Source organism: Ischnura elegans, chromosome 9, assembly GCF_921293095.1.
Source record: "Ischnura elegans chromosome 9, ioIscEleg1.1, whole genome shotgun sequence".
NCBI lineage: Eukaryota > Metazoa > Arthropoda > Insecta > Odonata > Coenagrionidae > Ischnura > Ischnura elegans.
The window spans coordinates 61,766,228-61,784,148 of record NC_060254.1 but is presented as its reverse complement, the minus strand read 5'-3'; the positions used below and the strand labels follow the sequence as shown (position 1 = coordinate 61,784,148).

Genomic DNA, 17,921 nt, shown 5'->3' with positions numbered 1-17,921 from the left:
GATGTTAAAAATATTCTTAAGAATATTGAAAATAAAGGACCTGGAATTGATGGGATGAAAATTAAAGACTTAAAATCTAACAGCATCTTTATACCGGTTTAAAAAAAATTTATTAACACTAGTTTAGAAAATTCCATTGTTCCTGTTGAATTGAAAACAGCTATTGTTCGTCCGGTTTATAAAAGTGGAAATCACCTTCAAACACAGAACTATAGGCCCATATCTATCTTACCTTGTATGAGTAAAATATTAGAAAAATATGTGGCAGACATGCTGTTAAATTTTTTGGACAAAAATAGAGCAATTTTTGAGCATCAATATGGTTTTCAAAAAAAGAAAGGTACAAAGGATGCCTTAGAATACTTTTCAGAGAATATTCGAAATAATTTAGATAGAGGAAAGAATGTTGTAATAACTTACATTGATTATAAAAAAACTTTCGATATGGTTGATCACACTTTGTTGCTTAAAAAATTATACAATATTGGAGTGAGAGGGTTGTTGCTTGATTGGTTTAAAGATTATTTATTTAATAGAAAGATGGTAGTGAAAGTTCAAAATGTTGTTAGTGATATTACCAGCATAAAAATGGGAGTGCCCCAAGGATCGATTCTGGGGCCAATTTTGTATTTAATTTATGTTAATGATATGCATGAATGTATTAAAAATTGTAATTTACTTTTGTATGCTGACGACACAGTCTTGATATCTAGTCATGTCAACTTAAAAAATGCCGTCTATAATATGCAGAATGATATCAATAATATGTTAAAATGGTCCCATGACAATAATTTAATTTTAAATGAAAAAAAATCTAAAACAATGCACATCACTTATCTTGCTTCTAATATTAAATCAATAAATATTAAATCTCACGGTCATGAATGTCTACATTCCAACATGATAACTTGTAACTGTAATATTTTGGAACAAGTGAACGAATATAAATATTTGGGTTTGATTGTTGATTGTAATTTCACTTTTAATTCTCATGTATCAAAATTGAACCAAAAGCTCAGGTTCATTATGTACAAATTTTATTATCTGAAGGACAGCGTCACGAAAAATGTACTCAAAATGATGTATCACGGTCTTTTTGAGAGCCTTCTCAGATATGGCCTTACTGTGTGGGGATCATGTGGTGTGACTAATATGAAAAGATTGAAGTCCAACCAAAAAAGGATTTTAAAAATGATTCATCAAACTAACTTTGAGGAAAATGGTGGATATTCAGGTGACTCGTATTTTAAAGACCTTGGTACATTACCACTTGATAATTTGTATCAGTACATATTAATAATTGATAATTATTTTAATAATAGATACAAAAGGAAAAGAAATATTAATAGTAATATCGATTTAAGGGCTTTAGGAATGTATGAGATTCCGCGATGTTATACGCATAAGGGTAATAGGCAATTGAAAGTTGTTGTACCTAAACTGTTCAATAATTTGAAGAGTGAATTTAAAGAGTTGAAATCTTTGAGTGAAGTAAAAAAAAAATTAAGACATGGATATTGTCTGGTTGTTGATAATGGAATGTAGCAGTATTTTATATATTGATATGCTTAATTGCTATTAAGAATGTTTTTTTTAATGTATAATTTGTTTGTTAGTGAAATTGGTAATTTAGTAATTTTTACAAGACACAAATTGTAATGCTTAAGTTGGCACCTGCTGACAAGCCAATTTCGGCTTAGCGGGACCAGAATGTTTGTTTTCATTTGTAAATTTACACTGTTGTATAAACATAATTTCTTGTTTGTACATAGTTAAATGAATAAATAAATATCAAATATAAAAAAAAAATTATTATTATTATTAAAAATAATAATTTTTTATTATTATTATTTTAAATTATTCATTACTTTGAATAACTGTTCTTTTTTATTAAATTATGGATGCTATTTATTTTTTATTTAATGTTTTTAAAATTATATATATTTTTATTCTTTTTTCATGATTATTATATTTTTTTAATCTTCTTTATCTTTTTTTATTTATATGTATTATTTTTTCTGCAAGTAGCCAGATTGTTTTTTTTTCACATAAACATTGAACTTTTAAACATATATAATACCTATATAACTATATCTACGAGAAGAAAAGGCATAGGACAGACTCATAAACGAGCAATTTGCTGAGGCTGAAGCTTCGTCTAAAAACCTCAAGCCGTATTTTGTTGAGGTGAAGCATGGCCATGGAAGTGAATAGGGAGCGTAAAAACACGCAAATCTCCGCCCACATTAGTAAGGACACGACGCGACGGGGAGTGTGTACACTGTGCAGTCAACAATGTTTACATGTGAAGTTGAAATGTGATAATCTGCTGTGTCGCCATACTCCCTGAATTGCACTTGTATTCAATGTTTTTAAGTGCTATTTTTTATTTTAATAGTTCGCTTTGTTTGACGGATGTGGTTGGTGTTTTTTTCCCGCTATGCCAAGAAATGTTCCTTGTTATAGTGGAGGTATTTTAAGGGGTTGTGGTGTGAAGGCGTCATTGGGGAGCATATAATAACTAGTAACTAAGCTGTAACACTGATTACAATACCAACAAGCAATTCGCATTAACATCCCCAAATGAAAGTGTTAGAATTCTCATTGTTCTTGACTAATTTCTTACTTTATTATCACTATTAATGACTGTTCTCATTTTTCGTGACTCCTTGTTTATTTTTTCCCCATATTTACTAGTTATTTTCACTTTTCAACTTTAGCAATATAACGCAGGTTTGCTTTGTATGTTAATGTTCCGTTAGGATTTTAATGTACTCGTATCTCCGAAATCGGTATGTTACGTGTGCCAATATATTGGAAGTGTAATTACTTTGATACGAGGCTTAGTGGTGTGGTCACTGCTTCAAAACTCGTGACTTATGTTATGCTTATAATTGTGACGTGTGATTCTTGTATTTTTTCACTCTTTGTAAAAACGTACTAGTCACGTCCAGCGAGGGACGACAGTCTACTGAATTTTGATTTGATAGTAAGTATTGGATTCCACCGTCTCTCCACATCACTTTTTGGCTTCCATCTTCAACTATTTTTTGGAAATGTCTGCTTCAACCCTCGATTTTGGAAGCAAGTGACTGTAATGCTGGCCGCTCGGGTGGCATCATACTTTTAAAAAAGAACTTAATTCAGGGAACCTACGGAAAGGCCATTCATTTTCTTAATTTTGCCGAAAAAATACTTTGCGAGATGGAAATGTAATACGGGTTCATTCATGCGTTATATTTAGCTTTTCAAGTGCTTATATGGGGGATCAACTTAACTCGCTTGATATTAGTGATTTTCTCTTCCTTAAGGCGTCGTGTCTCATCTTTCCACCGATGTATTTTCTCGTGTTTGTACAAATTAAAATGAAGATAAATGAGTCATTTCTTTCTAGATTATATTGTCAAAGACAACGTGAATATTTCAAATATTGAATCTTGCTTTGGAACAGCATACAACGTGCCTAATCTCCCAATATGCTTGAGAGATTCTGTGTGTAAATTATTCACGAAACCATCTTTTCTATGGGTAATTTTCATACCTGCCTGGGCCCTGAGAAACGTTCTGATCCAGGAATGGATTGTAGCTTAATTATGAATTACGTGGCCGGAAATTCTTGTACTCTTTATAATATATATTATCAGGGTATCTTACCGTAATAATTTTAATTGAAATGCGAAAATAGCATATATTTTCAATTATTTGCATCCAGGTTTTCAGGGAAGATTTTCATGTTTAAGTGATTATTAAATTTATTTTATTGCGTTGAATATTCCCATGTCCGTATTACTTATGCCAATTTAATTACATGCTCACCTATACAAAATTGGCATAATCAATGAATATTTACTCCTCCTTTTCAAACCTCCCTTTAGCTCCGTGCTAGTTTTTTTTTTAAGTAAATGAGACTTAGGATACTGATCGAGTCAATGTGCACGTTTTATTCTAGATTTTTTTGTTAAATTGCATAATGTGAAAATCTTTCCCTTATTTTGCATCGTATTTGCGGCTTAGAAGGTCACGATGAGAGCAAACGAAAGTGGCATTTTGTTGTAAATGCTTCATTTGTTGTGAATGTAGCGAGATTTCTTCGTGGTAGTACTTTTGATGGAAGTTACTTAAGTGAAACCAATTTTGGTTCTTTGAGAATGTGAATTCCATCGCCCTAAGAAGAGCATCTTCCGAGTCAAGCCGTCGGAGAGTGCCGGCAAAGACGAAGATCAAAGTCGTGCTTTTGATATTTTTCCTCGGAGGCAGTATGGCTTGTGCGGTTGAATCAACATTTCTATCAGGACGTGCTGCCGGTGACGAGGTTATGGGTACTACTTTTTTTTCAGCCACCACAAAGTCATAACCGTAAAGCATGTTTTCCTCCCTTACCTTCTTCTCTCCTGCGGCCAACACTTTGATGTCCCAAAAAAAATACCTCTTTTTTTCTCTTGTGCGTGTACCGTCCGCCCTTTTTACCGCATTTCTTATTATTTCCTGGCGGAATTTTTATGCGTAAAGGGACTGTGTGTGGCTCCCGGTTGCAGGTGGGTAGGGGTCCCTTGTCGTCGTCTCGGAGGTATTCGCGTTAGGGGTCGGGCACATCAAAGGGTCTGGACTTGCCAGGCAATCGGGCGACTCAGTTGAAAAACCTTCCCTGGCATCTTCGGGAAGGGGGAAGCCATTCCCCTCCCGTTCCCGTTAAACCCCATCGAGCTCCTCGTACAATCCCAATGCATGTTCCTTAAGGCCTGCAACAATGGCTTCCTCGTAATGCTTCCCTCTCGCGTTAGCAGTGTTTTGACCTCGTCCATTCTCGCTCGATCCTATTGCATAAGACTTCCTTCGCACCGCACAGAGGTGTACCTTTTTTCCCTTCCCTTTGGCCCTATAGGTAGAATTCTTCAGAACCATTTCATATTCTCCGGATGCTCTCTTAGCACCTTTTGCTTTGACTTCAAGTTTTGTTTTCCTCTTCGTCTCTCTCGCAAACCATTCAGTTTTCGACACAGTCCCTAAAAGCACCAGGTGTTTTTTTTCATCCTTTTAACAGTCGGAGTTCTGTTGTTTTTCTCTGACGGGCAAGCCCTTTGTGTGTCGTTCATAGATTTCCAGCGAAATTTTCATGGTAGAATTTTTACACCTATCCCTTTCCCCTATCATTAGGGGGTTTACTAGACATTTTATTTAATGGAATACCGGTAGCAATATGCTTTCAATTCACCTGATTTCTGATACGGCTTTATAATCCCGTAATACATTCTTATTTCCACCTAAAATGAGACGCATTTGTGGATAATTGATTTTATTTCTCAGGATTCTATATGTGTATACATTAGCTTCGCACGGTAAGTTCGCGTAAGAATATATCTTCTTCGTAGGTCGAGGTGGTAAATTTGTGAATAATCGCCATAGCTGTTGAGATTTGGCCCAAAATAAAGTGGCCCGTCTAATTATAATATGTCTTCATTGATAACAATTGTGATAATAGTAATTGGCAGAGTGAGTTGTAATATTTTTACAGCCAGGTGTGTTATACCTGCCTCGCCTTATCTTGTAATTCATCGAATGTCTCCTGGATGTTTTCAATTTATTGAGACCATGTTTGTGCCCGTATAAGTTGGTGTGATTTTCTTATGTTCGTTATTATTAATTTCTTGTTGTTTCGTAGATTACTTGAGATTCCACTGTAAGAAATTTTGTGACGTGGTTAAGCTTTGCCTTTATAACTAGCAGAGAATATTGCTCCTCGATCTTCTTGAATCTTTGAATCCCAAGGGTGACCTAATTTTGTTAAACAGAAAATCAGGCTGTAAAAAGGGAGCACGTTCGTGAAATGGATTCGTTTGCTAGTTTTACTTTTGACATACCTCTACGGGATTTTTTCAAAATTAATTGAATTTTTATAGTTGACGAAAAACCTTTGTTAGGGTTACATGAACCGTCCGGATTGCCCTGGAATCCATTCAACGGTCACCATTAGTATTCTATTGGCATCGAGTACCCGTGAATCGTACTGTATTTTTTCTGTGCCTTATACCGTTTTAAATTAATTTGAATCTTGTTGGGGAAATGTTCGGCCAAACCTGAAAAAAATGCGTTCAATTTACGCGACAACGTCTGCGCAGTCATGGTCCGAGGAAGTGACCTCTCGCCCTGTAACTTTTATCATTACTTTGGTCACGAGTATTAAATTAGAGGATTCTCAAGTCCGCCGCTAGTATTGTTGAGGCTCCGCGCGCATTAAAACAATATTTCAAAATCGCCACTCGCGGCGCTGCCTGTCATCTATATCCACTTTTCACGAAGAAATACACGGCAGTAATACGTTACTGAACCAGTAATCCATATAAACCACACTTTTAACGTACACGAGACTATTATTTACTTTAAAAAAAGACCACTTCCGCTACGGTTAATGGCGAAAGTCACACTGAACAAGATACAGCTTCCTTGTGGCGCCGCCGTCTAAAATGCGCGCGAAATGACAACAGATATAACGATTAAGCAATATGATCTTGGGCCTCCTTTAATGGAGTCGCCTATAAACTGATTCAAGCAACTCGGCGACTTGCCCGGGTAAGTGCTTTGTTTTGAGCCGGCCCTGCCAATAAATCATACAAACCACACATTTAACGCATCCCAAACGATTGTTTACTAAAAAGACCACTTCCACTACGGGTAATGGTGAAAGTCACACTGAACGACAAACCGCTTCCTAGTGGCACCGCCGAAAAAAATGTGCGCGAAATGGCAACAGATATAACGCTTTAACAAGATGATCTTGGGCCTCCTTTAATGGAGTCCCCTTGACTCTGGTTTTCGTCTTTGGGACGCTTACGGATTGCCGTCCGCTATTCACGATCGGAAGCAGCTTCAACCCCCTATCGCCCCTTCGACTCATCCACGTAACAATCAACCCCGTCCTTTATATCCTCCGATTTCCCCTCCCAATCCCCCAGGATTATTTCCATTCCCTTGATTGGGCTCAAATCTCCAAACTCCTCCTTTGATTCCACCCCGGTGCTCCACACTGTTCCCTCCCGGTCGTCGTATCCACCTGACGACCTCTTACACCCACACTTTCTTCATGTTCATCGTATCATCTCCTCTCCGATGCATGTATGCACAACCGCATTGCATCGTCTACGAAAGTAAGCATATGTCTACTATAGTACCTATTCTAGTTGTGATCAGAATACAGTCATTTCTTTTAAGTCATTGTTTCGATTTATTTGTTCTGATATTCAGGCCTTAGCTGCAAAATAAATCAGTTCTGAGTACATATTTACTGATTCCAGAAACAAATAGTAATAAAGGTGACATATCATATCGCATCATTGCTAATTTTTATGTTGTATTACATAGCTAAATCAGGGAAATTATGGACCTGTGCAAAAATAAAAAAAATGTATTAAACGGGTTGGTGGTAAAATCGAAATCGCCATAAAAAAATGAACTTTTTAATCCATTTGTCTAAATATAAAGACACTTACTATGCTTTCTTTATCATATCCTCTCTCTCTCCATCAGGCATTGTGAAGCTGCATCAATCGAATGTATTACAATTAATTATCTGTTGGAACTCTAATTTTGCCTGCACAAAATCTCTTCTTTAGCTGTCACCAATGAATTTGTCAGCAGGAACTCACGTTTTGCATGATGTACACATCTGTTAGCCGCCGTATGTGCCTGTGTGTTTTTGCAGGGGTGTAAACTCCTGGCTCGCTAGTTTCCAATATTTGGCGAGACTAGATCTCGGGTGGTGTACCCTCTTGTTCGCGTCTGGCGATCCTCCGCTCTCCCCGTCTCCCAGAGCATCGGTTCCCCCTCACAAGAGTGGCGGGGAGGCGGTATTGGGTCTGGGGATGGGACGTTCCCCATTATCCTCTCCACGCCACCGGCCTCTGTCTCCGCAATTTCACGCCCCACCTCCCATTGCATCCGCCGGTGAATATGGGCGGGGCGGCCCCGCTCCGGGCGCCTCCCTTGTCCCTCTGCCGGTTATCCCTAGCGCAGCCTCTCCACCCTTCCCTCTTTTCTGTCGTGGTCATATTATCTTCCTCCTTCCCGTTTCACTTTTCGATTCCCTTTTTCTCCTTATTACCTCCGCTCTCCTCCTGCTACGTTTCTCGCTGCCATCGAGTTTTCATTTTACACTCGACTGTCCGCCTGTCCGCACGATCTTTTTTCCCTTCCGCGGGTGGTACTGTTTTTTCCCGCCCGCGGTGTATTTTTCTCCGCCATGCCTTCTCGTTTCTCCCTCATCAACGTTTCGTAAGCCTCTGTTTGACGTCGATGTTTTGAGCCGAGTCGAATGTAGTTCAAGGGAGGCTGGGGGGTGACAAGATCATGCTCTCTATCTTTCTGGGAGCGGTGTTCCAGAACCTGTCTCAATATTGAGTCCTCACTTTGCACTCAAAATCAAGAGAGGAATGAATTAAAACGTAAACTTTTTTGTATTCCATTCAGTATTTATTTAAAAACTCAACCGGTTCCGACATTTTCAGGTCATATCAACAAGGTCAACCTCTCGAAACCGGTAGAGGTTTTAATAAATAATGTGTAGAATATGAAAAAGTTTTTTTTTTATGCTTTCGTATTTTATCCGTATACCGTGTGGAATAAAAAAATTACTTTTTAACCTATCATGTCTCCAATCCACAAAGTAAACTCGCAAACCATTGATTTCAAGAGTTGGAGTCCGTATTTTGGAAACTAATCTCAGCTCGGTTCATTTGATAGACTGATAGAAGAATATTTATTGTTCAGGAAAAAATCCATAGAAACAAAAATGATAATAAATTACATAATTAATTAACAGTTTTCTAGCGCATTAAATACGAGATAGATGATTACAATGGTGAAAATTTTGAAATTTCTATGAATAATATCATTCCATTTCATGACATAACTAAACATAGCGCATGCGTGAAATCTAAGCAAAAATGTCAAATGGAGGTATGCACCATGGCGGACTTTAAGTGGAAATGAAAAAGTATCACGCGATTATAAAGCCGTACCAGAAATCAGGTGATTTGAAAACATATTGCTACCGAGATACCATTAAATAAAATGTCTTGTAAACCTCCTAATGGATAGTGATGGGAAGTGGATAGGTGTGAAAATTCTGCCCTAAAATTTTCGTTGGAAATCGTTAAACGACACGAAAAGGGCTTGCCCGTCACAGAGAAAAAAAAAGAGAACACCGGCTGCCAAAAAGGATGGAAAACAAATCCCCTTGATACAAACGCAAACAAAAGTTACGTACTCTTAACGAAACAAAAAAAAATTCTGCAGCAAAATATACGAACCATAATAACGAGGACAACAATTTGAAAAAAAATAAGCAGGCAAAATAGGCAATAAATTTGAGGCAGAGTATTTGTGTAAAGTATACAAAATAATACATTTGCCTAGTTTATTTTCGTTTTTGGTTTCCTGCTCATCAAAAACATGCATGACTGGAGTACAACATCACACTGGGTAGTTTTTTAATGAGAGATTTTTCATTCTAAAAACGTGGTGGCGGACACCTCGGAACTTGGCGACTCGGTTTGTATCGGGACTCGAGTGTGATGTCGTAATAACAACGTGGCAACCGAGTCTAGTTTGAATGAGGATCAATACTTGAGCATAGTATTTCATTATTGTTCATTGAACAAATTCAACGCTCACGATCATTTTCATACAATCCCTATTTCCTAGGAATATCCGTAGACTTGGCAGCGGCGTACCTCCACGGAGTAATTTGAAGTTCACTCGACGAGCGGAAATTCCGCGGAGTGAAAATGAATTGCCTAGCCCAGGATTAAAACTTCGGATTCGCGTGATCCGGGTTCAAATCCCGGTCAAGACAAATGGTTTTTCCTCGCAGGAATGTTCGCTTAATCCCAATTTTGTTCGAGGTGTTATAAATTATGCAATTATCCTCCCTCGAATTATTTTTGGTGAATTTTATTATTTTTTCTGGATTGTATATCTCTGATTAAATGTTCCCTTCATCTGGTCTTTCCTCTTGCCTCTCCAAAGCAGTTCAATTCCTTTTGATGCGTTGAAAAGAGAAACGCTTTCGTTCTTCGTTATGTATGATTTGCTTACGTAACGTCATTTCTCGCATACCAATTAATAAACGGTACAAGTAAAGATGAGACAGATGACTTATTCCGTTGAAGCACTCCCAAAACCAATTCTACTACGCACTACTATATAACGTACGTGTGGATGGTATGAAATGATTCGGCAGGGCAAGGGAAGGTGGATTTGCGTGGAGTTGGGTGGTTGAGTGCCAGCAGTGAGGAGGTATAGAGAGAGGAGGTAGGGATGAGGTTTGGTGGCTGGCCGTTAGCGAGTGGCGTTTACGGACTCCTGGCGATTTTTACGTCAACGGATCAATGGCGAAAGCCTTCGCTTTCTCTCCGCACCCCTTTGCCCGAATATTCTCTCTCTGCTTTCTCCTCCCTTTATTACCCTCATCCGCATTATCCCTTTTGTGTCTTCTCAATTCTCCGCCTGCCGTTCCCTCTCCTATTCCTCTTGTGTCCTTTCTCTTCGCTCAGTCCTTCCACATTTATCCTCTGAGTCCTGATGGGGATCTCTTTTTGTCTTATTTTTTTCCCATCCCAACGAGTCATTAAAAGTTGACGATTTTCTCTTCATTTTTCGTAATTTTTTTACGGAATCTTACTTACTTTGTGGGTGAAGTTCGTTTGGTAGTTAAGAAATTGGTTACTAATCTTATTCATGATTGAATAATCCGAGTTTAGCGAAGTTTTTTGGAATATTTACCGGTAGTACGATTCACTGGTAGGTTTCGTGTGTTAGGTTAATCTTGAATTAACGTCCTCAGATGAACTATCCTTTAAGGCCTTGTAAATAATGTATAATATATATGTATTAATAATGTAACTTGTCTTGGTTTTGCGTATTTGAGTACTGATTTAACTCTGAAAATAACTTAATTTCTTGTATGAAATGGCCAATCATTTGCCCATATTCGTCGCTAATATTCTTTGCGTATGAAATCTACTTGTTCGTAAATTCCACTGTCTGTGCGGATCTTCGTTATTCAATTTAGCTGATTAATATATTTTTATTTTTTCTCACCCAATCCCTTGTGCGCTTCATTTTTCTGCCTATCTAAGAATCGTTCATGTAGGGGTTATGTTAATTGGGCTGATTTTCGGAATAGTGTTCGTGAGAGCGAATCGATGTTCGCCCCTGGAACATCTGCACCCTGCAATGAATGTATGCTTATGTGTGGTTGCGTATCTCGCAGGGTGCGAAAAAATAAAGTCCGCTGTACTCAGCGAATGATCATGCTGATTGTTCACGTGATCATTCACAGGATCATGCGAGCGAAATAGAACATGTCCTAATTTTCACTGAATGATCATGCGCATGAAGGTTCATTCGCGAATTGTTCCGTCATACACGGTGAATGATCATGCTGAATGATCATGCGAATGAAATCATTCGAAGTGTATAGCGGCCTTAAGACAATATTCCATTTATTGGTCCAGCAAACTCTTTCTCTACTCTAATATGGAACCCTAAGTTTGCATAATGCAATAATAAATTTATGATTTATGTAATAAGTTGCAATGGGATGGGATAAAATTCATTTTGTTTATCTTCTAGATTTCTTCACACTTTTCTGCATCCTTTGCCGTCTGTTGCATTTGAAGAGTGAGACGTAGTATTTATGATGGAAGGATGAATAAATACTTCTACGAATCCTCACTGAAATGAGCTGCCTTAAGTTAATGATCTTCAATTTGTAAAATTTACTGCTTGATGCTTACCGCTACTTTTTTGTGCACCTTAAATTTTTATAATTCGCGAAACTTTACAAATTTCTTGGAGCGTAGGTAATTCTTTGAGGAAACCTGTCCTTATTCTCCGATTATTTTTCTCTCCAGATTTCCTCACTGTTAATGCTTATCATGCTCAAAGTTATGTCAAGATATTTTCAATAATAATAGATTTGGTTTACTCTGGGAAGATCAATGATTTTCTATATTGTTTACTGCTAATCAGCCAATACATTGTCTAAATGAATCCGTCGACATATTGTTATTGGTGAACATTCATTCTCAGCAGAGAATTTGATTGTTAAATTGTCACTTCTTCACAAAGAGGTTTGACTTCAGTATCAATGTACACTTTCGAAGTATTACTTTGAATCACGTCTTAAACTTTGCTTAAATACCGCAATTGGACCAATATTTTCCCTTCTACTCCCGAAGTTATCGCTTGAATGATGCTCATTATTACTGAGGTACTTAACCATACATCAGTTCTCAATCAAGAATGAAAGTCACCTTTAGGCTTTATGGGGCTAAAACCAAGGTTTCCTTAATACCAGTTTCATTCATAATACCAAGCTATCTTCTTCCCCCTAGTTCTAGTTTTTCTGCATCCTTTTTCAGTTTTCATTGTCGCCTGCCTTTATTTTATCCACCTGCTACCACCCCTATGTCCTCAATTCCTACATCCCTTCCCTGTTTGTACAATTTTAGACCTAAAAGTTGCGAATGCAATTCGTCTCGCTACACGGCGTCTTTTTTTCCTTCCTATTCTCGGTGTGACTGAAGTCAGCGGGCTCTCAATCCTCTTCAACCCACCTTCTATGCCATTCCTACTAAGTTAACCCCATACTGTCGAGCTCCTTTCCCATTCACGAGAGCTTTTATCCGTCGTTGTGTGAGCATATACTTTCCCCGTTCTCACCTACTTCAGATCATTTCATCAGAGGTGAGACGGAGCACTTCTCAAAGGCAAATAGGAGTGGTTCTTGTTGCTTCCAACCCCAGTGCATTATTAACTCTGAGAGCGTTTTAATTTTTAAGTAAATTACCCCTCTCTGGATTCATTTAAGTGCTTCTAATGTGAGCAAGATTTTATGATGGTTCCTTTGTGCGTAGGAAAAAGTGTTGATGGGAGAGCGTTATAGGGTTGAGCTTTCGCTGAATTTTTAATGCCTGAGAAATCTTCATCGTGAAACTGAGTAGGTGGCTTATGGTGTCCTAAAAGGTTATTCTCCACGCATGGTTTCATGTCTGGATAAGTGATAACGATAAATAAATAATGGCGTTGCTTTGGTTAATTCTGTTGTATTCCCTATCATAAGAAAATAATTTCTTCGGATCTTAAGAAGTTAATAGTTTGTTTTCTAATTGAGTAATAATTGTGTAGTTGACCGAAATTAGATGAAAAAGATGTAAAAATACATGAATATTTGTACTTAATTTGCCCTATTTTGACTTAAAGGTATGGTTTCTTTCTTCATATTGTTAGTCGAGAGATACTAACTGGGTCGAAAAGCTGCAGTTATCTCCCTTCTTCTCTTTTTCCCGCATTATATATTGAGGACATCAGAATATTTTATCTCTTTTGGTTAGAATTACTTACTATTCTTGTCAAAGGTTCGGACCCGGTGGCGAGGCCGATAAGAATCCACTCTTTTTATTCGCCACGAAAGTGAAAACTCGCAACATACATTGCTGTATTTATTTAATCATTAGCTAATGAATTACTTAAATGAAATCCCAAGTTTTGTTTATCTCGTATTATTTTTAACTATTTGGCCTATATTTTTGCTACCTACGTTCTTTTCTATGAATTCCGTTTCCCCTACATTGTTGATTCCTTCCAAGCAGTCTAATTCAACGCCCCAGGGTTTTTTTTATCTCATTATTTTTTATTGTTGGGCCTGTATTCCTGCTACCTCCGTTCTTTTATCAATTCATTTTGCCCTACACTGTTGATCCCTTGCAAGCATTCTATTTCAATGAACCGATGGTTTTGTAATTATTGTATTATTTTAAAGTATTGGGCCTATATTTATTGCTACCGCCGTAATTGTCTTTCACATCCTTTTCGCATAAATTGTTGATTCCTTCCGGAGAGTCGGGTGCTTTCCATTCATGCGACTCACGCGTCGACTTGTGTCGACTCGCGGTAACTGTGTATAACTCTCCTATTGCGTTACCGTTTGTTGACTTGTGTCACAACAGTCGGCGACACACACAGAATGGAACACGAAAACTGTGACGCAAGTCGACTTGTGTCGACGTGTGTCAATGAATGGAAAGCACCCAGTCTATTTCGATTCGCCGAGGTGCCTTATCTCGTATTATTTAAAACTATTGGATCTGTATTTATTTCTACCTGCGTTATTTTGTATCAAATCCTTTTCCTCTCAATTGTTTATTAGTCTCGAGCAGGCTATTACAATATACCTAGGTATTTTTAACTCTATTATTTTAAGTATTGGGCCAATATTTATAGCTATTCCCCTCTATTGTTGATTCCTTCCGAGCAGTCTATTTCAATACACCAAGTGTTTTTTATCTCTTTTAATTTTTAACTACTATGCCTATATTTATGACTACTTCCGTTCTTTTCTATAGGCCGTTTTACACGGGGTACGTACTTGCACAATCTGACGTGTGTGTAAGGCGCAGTCAAAATTGCGGTGAATTGCTGGAATACATGCGAGAATGCGAGGACGTGAGATGGCTAAATAGCTCCTCTTCTAATTTCGTTCATGCATTCGCGCAATTCCACGCCATTTTAGAAATTGATGTAGCTCTAACCTGCGCAATTCCATGCCCCGTGTAAAACTGCCTTATAAATTTCTTTTCCCCTATAATGTCGGTTCCTTCCGAACAATCTATTTTAATGCACCGAGGTTTTTTTATCTCGTATTATTTTTAGCTATGGGGCTCATAATATTTGCTCTCTCCGTTCTTTACAATCAAATCCGTTTCCCCTCAATTGTTTATCCCTCGCAAACAATCTATTTCAATGCACGCAGGGCAATTCCGGGTCATCGTCCACCCTGCGACGCTTGAATGACTCCTCTAGCTCTCAGCCAGTCGGGCCGAACGAACTTCCCCGGTACCCGTGGAACCACTTATCACCGCGGCGCCGTGGACCCTTTTCTTCCCCTTACCTCCACTTCCCTCCTTCCCTTGTACACCCCGTCACATTCTGTCTTTCCCATTCACTCGCGGCCCTTCATCCGCACCCATAATATAATCATCCCTTCCAGCTTTCCTCCTGTTTTTCCTCTCTCTCTCTTTCCAGCTTCCTTTTCTTACCCCTGTTCACCGACATCCTTTCATCTTTCCACCTAGCCCTATTTCTTCCCCTTCATCCTCCTCCTCCTCACGTCTCGAGGAGATACGGCCATGACTGCGCAGTTCAAAACAAATGCTTTTAGCGTCTGTTATTTACTTAAGTCTTGCCATCTTGTTTGACGAAATATATCGAGTCTAATGAAAAGAGCGTTCGAATGAAAAGGGTTATATTCCTCAAAAATAAATAAAAAAGTAATCCTGAAAATGAGATATCAAAGGCTGATAATTATCCAAAAAGAATAACGGAATTAAGCGAGTAAAAATGCTTTTTCTCTGTGAAGGGAATAATGATTTACAAATTTTATATGATTTATTCCGTCGTTTTTAAGTAAATAGAACTTGATAATAACATTTTTGTGACACTGTAAAAAACGTGTAACTGTTTCTTGTAAATTACGTGTTGTAAATTGAGTTTTGACATTCATTTGGTAATAACTCCTGTACAATGGAGGAGTGTTTGTTTTCGTCTCTTTTAATTTTAATATTTTTGAAAATCCCTATTGCTAAAGACCTTTATTTTTTTTGTTTTCGGTGTGATGGAAATGGAAAAATGCAGTGCAGGGTTATCATTAAAAAGTGTTGCGGTTTCAGTTATTCATAGGAAGATAGTAGGGATGAGGTGGAAGTGATTTTTCAGAGGATACCCGATCCCTGCTTGAGTGCCTTGAGCACGGCACTTCGAGTGCAGCACTCTGTCCCTCGGATGGGACGTTAAGCTGTCGTCCCCTTGGCACCTTTCGTTAGGAGAAGGCTTATGGTTAAGCCGGATTTATCTCATATCGAGCGACTAAGAGCACACATATTGAAATTTATCAATTATTGAAAAAAAACTGCATCACACAACAAATTAAAAAAATAAAACAACGTAATTTGCTAGTAATTCTTTTTTCACGCGTGCCATCTTCAAAACCGCAACATTCTTTTATGTAAACCCCGTATATAATTTTAACTACTGCTACGTATAATACCATTAGTTCGAAAAGTAAACTCGAATTAGATTTTTAAAATTCTTTTTCGAATAAAGTTTTAATTTAGGTATAAAAATTAGGTATGGATCACAGAAAAACTCAGGGTGTGTTTGGTGCTAATATTCCGTATCAAATCAAAATCTCCTTCAGGTAGACTACTTGAAGATTATTTGAATTAAACGAAGAAATAGAAATCACTGTTGAAATTTTTTATGACGACCCATCCTTTTATAATTACTCTGCATTGTATACTGTTTTCATGCAAGCGTAAAGAGCCGGTCGCTGCTATTACCATTCGTGATTTGCCCTTTCCCCCGAAATTTGGAGTCTCCCTAACTCCATTGACTTCTATTGACTTCTCACTGCCCTCACGCTACACAGTATTTTTCCTCCGTCCCATGCTTGAGATTGTCTCCTTTCTTGTCTCGTACGTACATACCTACTTGAGCGGCAGCCCGTTTCCATTGCCTGGCAATGGACTGATCGGGTTTTGCACTTAAATTCCCGGGGGACCCCACGGACCGGCGACCCCCGACACTTCCATCTCCGTCCCCCCACCCTTGAAGCCGTTTCTTCAGCCTTTCCATCTGCGCCGGAATTGAGTGACGTAACCAGATGGGTTTCTAAGGGATAAATGTTCCGTCCCGAGGATTTGGGGCGGAATGGGAAGTGGGGAGGGGCAAGTGACTGGAGAAAGGGTGGGGAGATTTAAAGGGGCGTGGCTGAATGAGGAAGCAAGGAATAATAACGGTGGGAGAAGACTGGAGACAAAGTTTACGAATAAGATAGAGTGTGTCGAGGTTTGCTTATTTGGGATGTGACCACTTTCGCCCCAAACAAATGCGACATGAGTATCTCGAAGACATTGTTTGAGTGCTATCGTCTCCCATATGTGCGATATACTTTGGACGGACAGGGTGAGGAACGAGGAGGAAAACGAATGGGAGAAAGAAAGGAATTTTGGAATGCCTCAACCTAATGAAGAGTGAGGTAGCATATTATAAGGAGCCGCAATTTTGTTGGAAATGACATGGAGGGAAAAATTGAAGTGTTTTGGTAAAAATAACTCGAATGAAGGTACATGGAACCAACCGTCTCAGCTTCACTTGCGTCTCTGATACTTAGTTAGATAAAATCATGGAATTAGGTTTTTGCGAGAATGTTCTTTGTACACGTGCCTTTGCATTTTTGTTGTACCAATTTTGGCAATGTCTTCGATTGGGTGATCGGCCTGCTTGTTTTTCGGCTAAAAGACAAATTTCTTATACTTATGAGGGAGATTAATCCATCGTGTAATTTTAACTGTAGTCGTTTTGCTTTTCGTTTATTTATTTTCAGCTGAACTGCGGACTTGTGAGTGCCAATCATTTTGAGTATACCTGCGATCGCATTCCCAGAAATGGCGTCTAGAAATGTTTGTACCATATTACTGACTATGGTTTTATTTTTATCATCCATTAGTTGCTCATGGTTAATTTTATTTGTTATTATTTACAATGATATGAAAGATGCCGTGCCTTTCATAATAAAAGTTTATTTTGCAGTTTCATTTCGTTTCAGACTACCTCCTTGTACCAGTGTCTCTCATCTTCCTGAAGTCGCATAATTTTTAAAACTAAAGTTTCAATTCTCGTTTCGGCTTTTATACAAGTTCTTTCTGATTCGTATCCCAACAGTTGTCTGCAATCTCCGATTTGTAACAGCTTTTTCTTGTCTCGTCCAGACATGTTTGTATCATTTTACTGTTTGTGATTTGATTTTTATCACTGATTAATTTCTCATGGTCAATTTATTTTGTTATTATGCGAGAAATCCACAG

The 17,921-nt window shown here is 38.1% G+C and overlaps 1 protein-coding gene across 1 annotated transcript in view; it reads left to right on the top strand.

Annotated features, from left to right (window-relative positions):
* LOC124164862 (homer protein homolog 2) overlaps positions 1-17,921 on the top strand; it is a 307,527-nt gene that overhangs the window by 98,732 nt on the left and 190,874 nt on the right. The gene's annotated exons all lie outside the window — the stretch shown is intronic.